The 12,985-nt window shown below is 37.2% G+C and overlaps 1 protein-coding gene across 1 annotated transcript in view; it reads left to right on the top strand.

Moving 5' to 3' along the window:
• Positions 1-5,400: 5,400 nt before the first annotated feature.
• Nacalpha (nascent polypeptide associated complex protein alpha subunit) overlaps positions 5,401-12,985 on the top strand; it is a 91,842-nt gene continuing 84,257 nt past the window's right edge. Inside the window, exon 1 of the mRNA XM_090375254.1 lies at positions 5,401-5,492. The gene's annotated coding sequence lies outside the window, so the exon portion shown is untranslated. The remainder of the gene's footprint in view (positions 5,493-12,985) is intronic.

Below are 12,985 nucleotides of genomic sequence, written 5' to 3' on the forward strand. Positions count from 1 at the left end.
TTGCTTTTGTCAATGTTAAAATTCAGTTCCCACCACTTAGTCCACCTGCTGAATTTTCCGTATCGTGTTGCAATAGCGTACTGCTATTGTTATCATTAACAACCCTACCAAACTTCGTGTCTTCTACAAACTTGCAGTATTTTGCATTTGTCAATGTTAAACTTCAGTTGCCACTTTTCAGCCCATTTCCCAACTTGTGTAGATCCATTTCGAGTAGAATACTGTCGTTAACAACCCTTCCAACCTTTGTATCATCTGCAAACTTGGACATTAATCCTGATATACCTTCGTTAATATTATTGATAAATACAGAAAGCAAGAATGGGCCCAACATGGAACCCTGGAGGACTCCACTAATAACATTAGTCCACGAGGACCAATGTCCACTGATTACTACTCTTAGTCTCCCTCACTGAACCATCCCTTTATCCATAGTAGCAACTTGCATTTAATGCCTTATTGTTCCAATTTATACAGTAGTTTTTCATGCCGAACAGAATCAAAGGCTTTCCTAAAATCCAAGTATATGATATCAAAATTATTTTTTTCATTCAGTTCCTTTGTGGCCAAATCATAGCATCCAATTAATTTGGTTAGACAAGATTTCCATTTAAAAACCATGTCTCTGAAGCATAATTATAGCCTTGTATAGATGATCCTGTATTACTTTTTTAACCAATGATTTCGTTATTTTCCCCGGAACAGAAGTTAAACTAACTGGTCTGTAATTATCTCTGTTGTCATTCAATCTTCCTTTGTGAATTCGGAATACGTTTTCATTCCTCTAGTCCATGGGGATCTACACTGAGTCCAAGAATGCCCCCATAATCATGGGTAAGGGTTTGCTTATTTCTTTGAGAGTAGGAGTGTATTATAGGCCTAATGACTCTGATGAGTATAAGAAATAACTGCACAGAGGAATAAAGCAAATCAGTGTCTTATAATGGGGAGTTTTAATTTCCCAGATTTTGACTGGAATTTGTAGAATGGTCACACGTACACTATCAAGGCTTTTGTGGATTAATTCGATGATTGTTTTCTACAGCGGCATGTACTTGAGGCAACTAGAGGGAGTAATACTATTGATTTGATTATCAGTAGTGATAATCATGCGCTAAGAATCTGCAGATAAAGAAACCACTAGGTGGCAGTGATCACAACGTGCTGAAGTGGGATTTACTCAAAGAAGTAACTACCATCAGGGGTAAAAGGAAGGGTTTTTGCGTTCGTAAAGGTGACTACTGTGGTCTGAGACAGTATTTAAATTCTATACGGTGGAATCAACTGATGATGTTACCAAATGCAAATTCAAAATGGGAACCATTCAAAGATATCTTGGAAGCTACTAGGCTTTTCATATCAACTAAGAAATATTGTTCAAGTTTCATAGATGTCAGATGAACTAATAAGACCTGCGAGAGAGAAGAAAATGTATGGGATACATATAAATTTACATGTTACGCGGAAGCCTATGATAGATATAAGCTGGTCTGAAACCAAGTCACAAAGTAGGTTAGGCAGGCAAAGGCAAATTACCAGAAATATTGGGCAAAGGATGCAAAGAAAAACAACAACGACTTCTTAATTTATGTAAACTATAGAAGGAAAGAGATGAATCAGATTGGTAAACTTGATGTCGATGGTTCAACTGTTGATGATTCTGCTCAAGGAGCTGGATCATCAACAGGTCAAATGAATATTTTCAATAAATGAGTTTTGTGCATCTGATTCACACATGAGGAGTTTTGATTCACACATGAGGAGTTATTCAGGAAAGGGAAGGCCAGAGGTGTATTAAACTCTGCAAGTGAGCTAGATGATTTTGTAATAACTGAGAGCAAAGTGGAGGAGAAATTGTTAAAGATAAACATAAGAAAGGCACCAGGGATGAATGGGATCTATCCAGTTATATTAAAGGAGATAGCAAAGGAAGTAAGTAAATCCTTAGCTATAATTATGAGAGCTTACTTGGAGTCAGGGGAGGTACCCATAGACTGGAGATGTCCAAATGTGACCCCAATTCAAAAAGGAGGTCCAAAGAGCAACACAACTAATTACAGACTTGTTAGTTTAACATCTGTTCCAGGGAAAGTAATGGAGGCTCTGGTTAAAGAAGTACTGCAGGATCATCTAGACTAGCCTTCGTTTATAGCTGGGACACAGCATGTGTTTGTTAAGGGGAAGTCTTGTATGACCAATTTGATTGGATACTATGGTTTGGTCACAAAGGATATATATAATACGCAAAGAATAATTTTGATATAATATTTGGATCTTATAAAGGCTTTTGATATTGTTGCATATGGAAGACTTCTGCAGAAATTGAAGCAGTGGGGCATTGGAGGCAAATTGCTGCTATGGATAAAGGGATGGTTGAGTGGGAGAAGACAGAGAGTGGTAATCAATGGATACTGCTCTTCGTGGACTAATGTTATTAGTGGAAGCCCCCCAGGGTTTAATGTTGGGTCCATTGTTGTTTTCTGTATTTATTAATGATATTGATGATGGTATATCAGGGTTAATGTTCAAGTTTGCAAACGATATGAAGGTCGGAAAGATTGTCAATGACACTAATGAGAGTACGCTGCTGCAACAGGATCTAGAAAAGTTGAGCAGATTGGCTGAGGGGTGACAACTGAAGTTTAACATTGACAAATGTAAAGTACTGCATATGGAAAGCATTAACCCCAGAGTAACGTATCAACTGTGTGGTACTACATTGACAGTGGTAGAGAGTGAAAAGGACCTGGGGGGTAAATGTTCAGGTAGTTATGAAGTTTTCTGAGCAGTGAAGACGGTCTGCAAGAATTGCTCATGGTGTCTTGTCAATGATATACAGGAATTTTTCTAGCAGGGATAACTAGGTGTTTACTCCTTGTATAAGGCAATGGTCAGGCCACACCTTGAGTACTGTCTACAGGTCTGGAGGTCTCATTTTAAGAAGGATGTAGAGCTGCTAGAACAGAGAAGGATAACAAGATTAGTGAATGGAACAAAGTGTTGCTCTTACAAAGAAAGGCTTAAGTTTTGGAAATTACAGTCTCTGGAAACTAGGCACCAGCGAGGTGATTTGATTGAGGTGTATAAAGCCGTGAATGGTTTGTGCATGCTGAATGCTAATGAGATTCTTTCTCTTGCTTAGAATAATTGCCTGAACGGGCATAAATTCAAATTGAGGAAAGACAGTTGTAGGATAGATGTGCGGACGTTTGCCTTTAGCCAGCGGGTGGTTGATTGCTGGAACAAAGTCCCATCTGTCGTTGTAGAAGTTGATAACTTAAACGGATTCTAGGCAAAACTAGACAAACATTTTGGGAATTGGATTGGTGAAATCAGATGTTTTTTTTTTTATTTGGCTGATGGTATATAAGGTTGCTTTCTTGCATCATATACCTTTACTAATGGCAATTCTAGTGCTTTGCTACTTCCTTTAATATAACTGGATAGATACTATCCATCCCAGGTGCCTTTCATATATTTATCTTCAACAATTTCTCCTCCTATTTGCTTTCTGTTATTACAAAATTATTTAGCCCCATGTAGGGTTTGATAAACTTCTGGCCTCCACCTACCTACAGAGCTCCTCATGTGTGAATACAGATGCAAAATACTCATTCCTTTTGTCAGCTACCTGAGCAGAATCATCAACAATCGAAATATCGATATCAAGTGTGCCAATTTTCTTCATCCGCTTTCTTCTAGAGTTTACATATAATCTTTGCTGTTTTTCTTTGACGCCTTTGCCAAAGATTTCTCGTAATCTGCCTTTGCTTGCTATCCTGCTTTGTGACTTGTTTACAGGCTAGTTTTTATCTACCCTAGCATAGGCGTCTATTTCTCTTGATAATTTATATGCACATGCATTTTTCTTCTCTTCCATGAGTCTCATTAGTTCATCTGACCTCGATTTAGCATTAGCATTATTAGAGGTACACGATGCAAGAAAGGAAGTTTATACAGCATCAGCTTAAAAAAAAAATACTGCTTCCCACTTCACTGATCCATTCGCTCAAATGCTTGTCCTGAACTTATTTAAGCTATCAACTTCCACAACAGGAGATTGAAGTTTGTTCCAGCAATCAACTACCCGCTGGCTAAAGGGAAATTTCCGCACATTTATTCTAAAACTGTCTTTCATCAATTTGACCCTATGCACCCTCAGGTTTCTAATCTGAGCAAGAGGGAGAATCCCATCATCATTGAATCTGCTCAATCCATTGAAGAGCTTATACACCTCAATCAGATCGCCTCGAAGGTGCCTAGTCTCCAGAAACTGGAATTTTCAGAATTTAAGCCTTCGTCCGTAAGAGAACCCCTTTGTTCCCCTCACCAGCCTTGTTGCTTTTCTGTGTACTTGTTTTAGCCAGTTGACATCCTTGCTAAAATGAGAGTTTCAGACCTGTATGCCGTACTCAAGGTGTGGCCTGACCATTGCCTTATACACGGGACTAATCACGTCCTTCTCCATGCTCGGAAAATTCCTGTATATCATATTGACAAGATCCCATGACCTACTCTGGCAGCCTGTCAGCACTGCTCAGAAAATTTCTGACTGCTCAATTACCCATACGGTCTCTTTCATTCTTCACTGCCCTCAGCGTAACACCACCCAGTTTGTACATTTCTCTGGGGTTACTGCTGCCCACATGTAGTATTTAGGCTTAAACCTTGAATAGTATTTCTTAGTTGTAGCAAAAATTCTGGTAGCTTCCAAGATTACTTCCTTGAATGCTTCCCATTCAGAATTTGCTGTTGGTAACACTATCAGTCTGATCCATAAGATAATTATAGTTCAGACTGATGTTCAGATTATTGTTATAATAATAAGTTACTAATTATATATAATTAGTAACTTAGATCACGTGACGGTCTAATTGTAAAAAAAAATTCCAATCAAATAAGATCTCTTGTGTGTGGTTGGTTAAACTGCGAGCTGGTATGAAGGTTTAAAATGAGATAACGATACAGCAAAACTACCATTGACTGAGAAACAAAGAAAAAATTCTGTTTATACTCAGGCATGACCAGACGAATTGGAAATTTGACAAAATTATTATCATTATCCCTATACTCTATTATGTGGTGTAGATTAGAACCATGGTTAAGAGAAGGTGCTGATGTATCCTTCGGCAACTTCATGCCAATTACAAACGAAAATAAGCACATTAAGTTTACGTTCTATCTAAAATTCTAGATTATTGTAGAAAGGTGGCGCACAGTTCCCACAGAAATGGAATGATGTTTTGCCAAACAAAAAACGGGGAATTCTGATGTCATTCTTCGAAATAAGTACAGTAAATGATTTTCATTTAGCGAAACAACCTCATATTTTAGAAACGCTAAGCATTTAATGGCTCTGGAATATTGTAGAAAGGTGGCGCTGTAATCCAAACACAAAAAAAAATCTACTTCCTTCCGCCATTGTTTCTGAATGGTAGCACGTTGTTGCGATTTATAGCGTTGGAGTTTGTAATATTGGAAATAAATATCAGGTAACTTGATGACATATGAATGCAGAGTGTTAGTGATTTAAGACTTAAAATTAATTATAAAGATTTATGTTAATTAGCATCAATGTTTTAATGTAAGAAGACATTTTTGTAATATAAATTAATGTAAGAAGTTTTTAGTGCCCCAAACCTTCACAAGGAATATTTGGGAGTATTTGCACGTATATTAAAATTGCGGCAATAATTTTATTATATATTATACATAATATATTATGCGTAATGTATTTCATAAAGACGTATGACGTTTTAATATTAACTAATATTATATAATATGTAGTATATATATATATATTGACCGAACTTTTATTATTATATCATTCAGATCCATTGCAGCTCTGATAAGTATTAATGATTCAGATCCATATGAACACATTTAAATAGAAGCAATCACAATTTTTTTTAATCCTTTTCTTTATTATGCTTCTGTTATGGTTGGTGTCAGTGTATAAATTAAGCAAATGTATTATTAATTTTTGGGGCATTTACGTATGTTGTCTACTTAGTACTAGGTGTGTCCACACCACACCTAGTACTAACTAGACAACTCTTATCAACTGGTGCAATACCACTACTTTTCTTATTGGAGGGTTGAATTGGTGGAACCCATGTTTGCTTTCCACAGCAAAGATCTGGCATCTTTTCCAACATTCAGTATGATTTTATGTCTTTTTAGGTTATGATGGACATCATGGTGAGATTCAATCTTCCTTACATTTTGAGAGCACAGCATTAAAACGGTGTTCGCAGGTGAGCTGCTAGATAGTCCACCGGCCCAGACCTGTTGGTAACTCCCTAGGTTTCTGAATTAGCTAGTGTATAATCTCCCTACCTTTCTATGCTGGATAGTGACTGGAGAGAGTCTGATTAGTGTTTGCTGGTGGGCATTGTCGAGACCACATTATTCAAGTAGCCTGGTATATTCTTACCATCTGTACACTGTATCTAAAAATTTCAAACAATTCTCCCCCACCTCTTCTTTCTGCTGAATACATCATGAATAGTCAAACTAATAGAACAAATTTATCTGTGAAAAGATCTGAACCTCCCAAACACTTCCTCATTCATTTCACAAACATGTGTTCTCAGTTCCAGTCTGAGTTGTCAATTTCCACTTAGTCTGCCAAACTCCACATACTTTTTCTGACAGAATCCCAATTATAGGTTGATTCAACAACTGCTAACTTGAGTTGTCCTAATAATTAGCTGTATAATTCATTTTGCCTTAAAGGTGGTACTTGTGCATATCTGTGCTCTGATATTCCTTCTCAGACACTTAGGAATTAGGAATTACCTCTTTTCAACCTTCTCTGGCTTAAAATCTCTGTACCTCATTCTGCTAAATTTATCAGTTGCCTCTACTGTTCTCCCAGCTACACCAATCACTTGGAACTTTGTGACTTCCAATCTTTGAAACTTAACTTTCTCCAGTCAACTTTCCTAACAGTGAGGTAATTTTCCTTGGTGATTTTGACATTCACAACTCCAGCTGGCTTCTGTTTTCTAGTCAGATCCAGCTGTTTAAGATGATGAAGCTTCTGCATTTACTAGTGACTTTGCACAGATTGTCCATTTACCTACCAGAATACCACCTTAACCTTACCACACAGCCAGCCCTCTCTCTCTTTTTTTTTTTTTTCAGAAACAGTCCTTCCCAGTACACGGTTCAGTTTAATGGTCTTCTAGGCACCTCAGATCACAACTTGGTGATGTTGTCTTCATCAGTGGAGCCACTCTCAACCTTGTGTTGTTTGGTATTACAAGAATGCAAAATGGGACATCTGTAAAATTTCTTTTCCTTGGTTATATTATCTTTTGATATCAAAGTTTGCCCAGATCGTGTCAATGAATTCATTCTTGTAGGGATAAAATCCTTTATTCCACACTCCACCTTAAAATCTTGTTCTTTATTTTGGTTTTTGAATAAATGTGCTAAGGCTGTTTAAGATAAAGATGTTACGTATTGCAATTGGCTTGCATCCAAATCTCCAAGTTCATTTTCTGTTTACACCAAAGCTCGCAACAATTGTAATGTAGTTATTGATCAGTCCAAACTAGATTTTGAACAGGCTAAGATAGAAACCCGAATCTTGTCAAAGTGGTAGTCGAGCATTCTGATCTCTTGGCAAAACTATTGGCCACAACTTTTGCCCGCCTCTGTCAAAATCAAATGGTTCTATTGCCACTTTGGCTGAAGATAAGCTGACCTGTGGGCATTCTACTTTTCTTCTAACTCGTGTATTGATACGAGTGAGAAGAAAAGTAGAATGCCCAAAATAAACTACTACTTACCATTTCCTGTACACTTAAATGCTTCCTGTGGTTTTCCATCAAAAGAATATCAGAAGAATTTTGAACAGTCTTGATGCGAAGAAAGCAACAGGTCTTTATGGTATTTTTCCATTTGTTTTGAAAGCCTCTCTTTTTTTCATTTTCTTATTCCACAGGTGTTTTCCTGTCTGCTTGGAAATTTGCTTGTATTGCCAAATGCCAAATTGCCAATTCCCGAAAAGGGTGGAAAATCCTTCCATTCAATTATCGTCCCATTGCACTTACTTTTACTGTCTCTAAATAATGGAGAAGTATATTAATTGCCAACTGTTAAACTGTCTAGAAATCTTCCATCTGATCAGTGATTGCCAATATGGATTCTGACAGTGTTGATCCACTGGTGGTATACGTATATTATCTATCAGTAGACAAATTTAGTGAAAAAGTTTGGTAAAACTCAAGTAGTTGCTGCTGACATTTCAAGGGTGTTTGATGATGTTTTGCATAACGGTCTTCTAAGTAAGCTTCCATCTTATGGTTTGCCAACTGTTTTTCATAATTCGGTATCCAGTTTTCTCTCTGATCACTCACTGCAGGTGATGGTAGATGGCTGTCTTCTTACTTCTTTACTAATGCTCTCTGTCTTCTAATTCTTTCACTAATGCCATAAGCTTTCATCTTGTGGTTAACCAGGTTTTTGTAATGGGTATCCAGTTTTTCTCTCTGACTGCTCACTGCAGGTGATGGCGGATGGCTCTCTGTCACTTCTAACTTCACTAATGCTGGTGTTCCCAAGGTTTAGTTCTTTCTCAGGCTCTTTTGTATTTTTGTATTTCTACAACTTTTTTTTAATGAAAATTTCAAACACTAAAGTACTGTTTCAAACACTGTAGTACTTAGTACTGTGTAAGGGTTGAAGGAGATGGGGATGCTGGATACTTTGTTCTGGGGACTGAACATGGGTTTCACCACTTCAAGCCTGCAATAAGAAAAGTGGTAGTATTGCACAGTTGATGAGAGGCAACTACCACCTATTGTTAATATTAAGGTAAAAATGCAGTTAAGCATATGATGGAACAACTAAATGTGAAACTACATGACCTACCTTTGGCAAAGGGGTAGTGCCAAGAGTGATTGGCAGAAACAAGCCACACGCTGCTTCTATGGCTAGAAGAAAGCTGTAAAGGGAAAAAAAAAAAAAACTCTCTGAGATTGACAAACAGCAGTCCCACAAGAATAAATGGCAAAATGGCAATTTTTTTTTAAACAACTAACAAAATTTAACACCACATGCAACCACTGTTTCTTCTAGACAATTTCATGAGCATTAACAATGAGAATTGCTCGTGCAAGTCAACAGAAATGCTTTTTGTCATTTGATTTTGTTGGCTGCTGCCCTCAAACCCTCGCTCTTGTGGCCGTACATTACTAAATGATTTTGTGAGAATTAACAATGAGAATTGCACATGCACGTACACAGGGCCGCCTCCGTAGCCAGGTGGGCAGGAGCAGCAGTGCGTAACACACGCTTCTTGATTAGACCGGGGTTCGAGCCCGTGACCACCAAATACGGAGGATGCGGAAAGGTCAGGGAATGATCACCGCATATCCCCGGAGCAATATATCCTTAGTTGTTAATGCTTCTAAAAAAAAAAAATCCACGTCTACAGAATTCTTTTTTTATTTTTTATTTTTCCCCCACCCCTCATTACTACAAAGAGAACCTGATACTAAGTACTCATACAGTTACAATGAAAAAAATTAAATCGTCAAGAAACAACTTGAAAACAAAACAAAAAAAAAAAAAACCTCATCAGTCCTCGCATGCTGACTGGTACACTTCATTGAACTTCCACACTAAAAAACACTTGTATTCAGAAGCCATCAAATTCACACTCATACACCATTCAATTACAGTTTTACTTACATTTTTTCAAACCACAAACACAGAATAGCAATTACCGACACCAGCATGACGACCAAACAACAGCATGATAATTACACATTGCCTTCACATATTCAGTCACAGAGAAAGAAAGAAGAAACACAAAATTATATGTACAGTGACATTAATGACCTACCAATCAAAATAAGCATCCCCCCCCACCTCAATGACAGGCATCTCCGTAGCCAGGTGGGCAGGAGCTGCAGTGTGTAGCACACACTTTTTGATTAGACCAGGGTTTGAGCCCTTGACCACCAAATACGGAGGATGTGGAAAGGTCAGGGAATGACTACTGCATATCCCCGGAACAATATGGCCTTAGTTGCTAATGCTCCTAAAAGCCAAATAACAAACAAACAAATCTCAGTGACACATACTGCAAACCACATAGTTTCATGTTTAGTCATCCATTGTATGCTTAACTGCATTTTGGAGTGGTGGCCCCCTAAAACTTTTTACAGGCTTCTAGATTTCATTCAGAAGAGGGCAGTTAGGTTAATTAATAATCCATCTCTAACAAAGTCTATCCATCTTCTTTCTCATGGACATTCTGTTTTATTATATTAAAGTATTAAATTAATAAGTTTAATAAATTAAATTTCTTTAATACTAATGCTAACTAGTAGTGTACTAGTTAGCACTATGAATGGGTTGAAGAAGATAGGAGTTGGTGGGAGAGGGGATGCTGGAAACTTTGCTCTGGAGACTAAACATAGGTCTCACCACTTCAAGCCTCCAGTAAGCAGAGTGGTTGAGTTGCACCGGTTGTTGAGAGTCACCTACCACTTAGTAATTACACGAGTTTCACTTTTATGATTTTTGTATTAGATGTGTGAAGTTTTAACGATTTTAATTTTTCACATAATTTTGTACTGTTTATATTTGATCTGTTCTTCATCTGTTAATTTAAAATGCAATTCTTTACAATCGTTAATCAAATATCTTTCTCAATATACAGATAATTATATAAAAAACAATGAGTTAACAGTGCTCTTATAATGAGAAACATTCTTTGGTTGACTGTAATGCTGTCTCTATAATGGGTTAAAAAATGCTTATTTTAAAATTTTGTTTGGGATCCTGTACTGGTTTATCGTCAGGTTCATAAGAAAATTGTTCCTTTTTATGCCTAGCTCTTAAACTATGAACTGCAGGAAATTCTGGATTGACATCAATTTCATCTGCTAACTCCTTTGCTGTTTCTAAATATTATAACTGTCATTTCTTTTCTCATTAAAATATGTGATCAAATCATATAACTTATCTACACATAATTGTATATTAACTTTAAGGTCTTGGTATAAGTTTATTTACAGAATTAATTTTTAATTAAACATCATGCTAAGTCATTAGGAAACAAGCAAATTTAAATGTGTTTATTTTTAATCCTAAAGACTCCGCTACATGTTTTGTATTCATATCTGTTGTTGTGTCATTTGCCAACTTTATCAAACTGTTGCAAACTTCTATCTGGAAATGGAAAGGGGTAATTGCTTTCCCATATTGCTCCTCTACATTGAAAAAATTGGGTTTTCTCTTTGGCTCTGGTCATTACTTATTCCAAACAGCTACTTACTCTGTTCAAATCTCAAATCTGCCATACCATGAAATATTGTTCCTACATCTGGAGTGGTGGCTCCCAAAATTTATAGGCTTCTAGATTCCATTCAAAACAGGGAAAATTAGGTTAATTAATGACCCATCTCTAACAAAGTCTATGTGCCTTCTTTCTCATTGACATTCTGTTTCTGCTGCATGCCTTTTCTAAAGATACTGCTGTGGGCATTGTTCTGAATTGACTTGTATAATTCCAGCTCTCTTTCAAACCCCTCCGAACAAGAGCCGCAACCAGTCAGCCTCCTTTTAATATCCAACTTCAAACTCAAAGAACAAACTTTTCTTCTTCCTCATGTCTTCCTTCCACTTCCATTTTCTGGAACAACCTCCCTTCATATACTTATTTCCTGATGAATACCATCTACAGAAATTCAAGTCAAACGTTAACAAGTATCTTTGGTCAGACAAGATCGCTCCTTGAAAAATTCCATGCTGCGACTGAAGTATAAATGCACTCCTGTCTAGATTGGTCTGCATTACTTCTTTAACCAGTGACTGTATTATGTTTACTCGAAGAGAAGTCTTCAAGTAAACAGGTCTAATTACTCGTGTCACTCTTCGTTCCCCTCGTGAATTGGGGATACATTCACACATCTCCAGTCCACAGACTTTCCCTCAATCCAAAGATTGCTCCCATAATAATGGCTAATGGGTTTGGTTTGCTTGCCTCCTTTGCTGCTATATATTTGTCGGTTGGTTGCTCACAAACTAACAAGACTTTTGTAGATTGTAAAATATTTTAGGGCACAAAGGCCTTATGCTACGAGGTAGAATGACTAACATGTAGGTTAGTGCAAAAGCATCATTTTAATGTAGCCATCTACCAAAGTAGTTAAATTAATAAATTAAATTGGCATCGTTTTGGTTACATCTCATATTGCGAATGCCTTCACAACAAGTTGCCATGGTATTGTACTACCTCGAATAAATAACACTTCACCAGTGGAGAAGATTACTGTTATTTATGGTATCCGCTGAAAATAAATAACAATAGTCTTCTCCACTGGTGAAGTGTTATTTATTCAAGGTTGTACCATGGAAACTCGTGAAGGCATTCACAATATGAGATATAACCAAAAACAAAAAAAAGCCAATTTAATTAATTAATTTAACTACTTTGGTAGATGGGTACGTTAAAATGATGCTTTGGCACTAACCTAAAAGGTGGTACTTGTGCATATGTCCGTTCTGATATTCCCTGTCAGAGACTTGGCAATTTGGAATCTCCTCTCTTTGATCTTCTCTGGCTTAAAATCTCTCTACCTCATTGTGTCAAATTCATCTGTTGCCTCTACCGTTCTCCCAATTCCACTAATCACTTGGAGCTCTTTGACTTTCTCTCTTTGCAACTTGACTTTCTCCAGTCCAACTTTCCTAACAGTGAGGTAATTTTCCTTGGTGATTTTAATGTTCACAACTCCAGCTGGCTTTCGTTTTCTAGTCACACCGACCCAGCTGGTCGAGATGCTGAGGCTTTTGCAATTACTAATGACCTTGCACAGATTGTTCATTTACCTACAAGAATACCAGACAATCCTAATCATACAGCCAATACGCTTGATTTTTTCTCACAAACAACCCTTCTAAGTACACGGTTGAAGTGAGAGGTCCTTTAGGCACTTCAGATCACAACTTGGTGATTGTC

The sequence above is a fragment of the Mastigoproctus giganteus genome, chromosome 6, assembly GCF_048544385.1.
Source record: "Mastigoproctus giganteus isolate SK-2022 chromosome 6, ASM4854438v1, whole genome shotgun sequence".
Classification (NCBI taxonomy): domain Eukaryota; kingdom Metazoa; phylum Arthropoda; class Arachnida; order Uropygi; family Thelyphonidae; genus Mastigoproctus; species Mastigoproctus giganteus.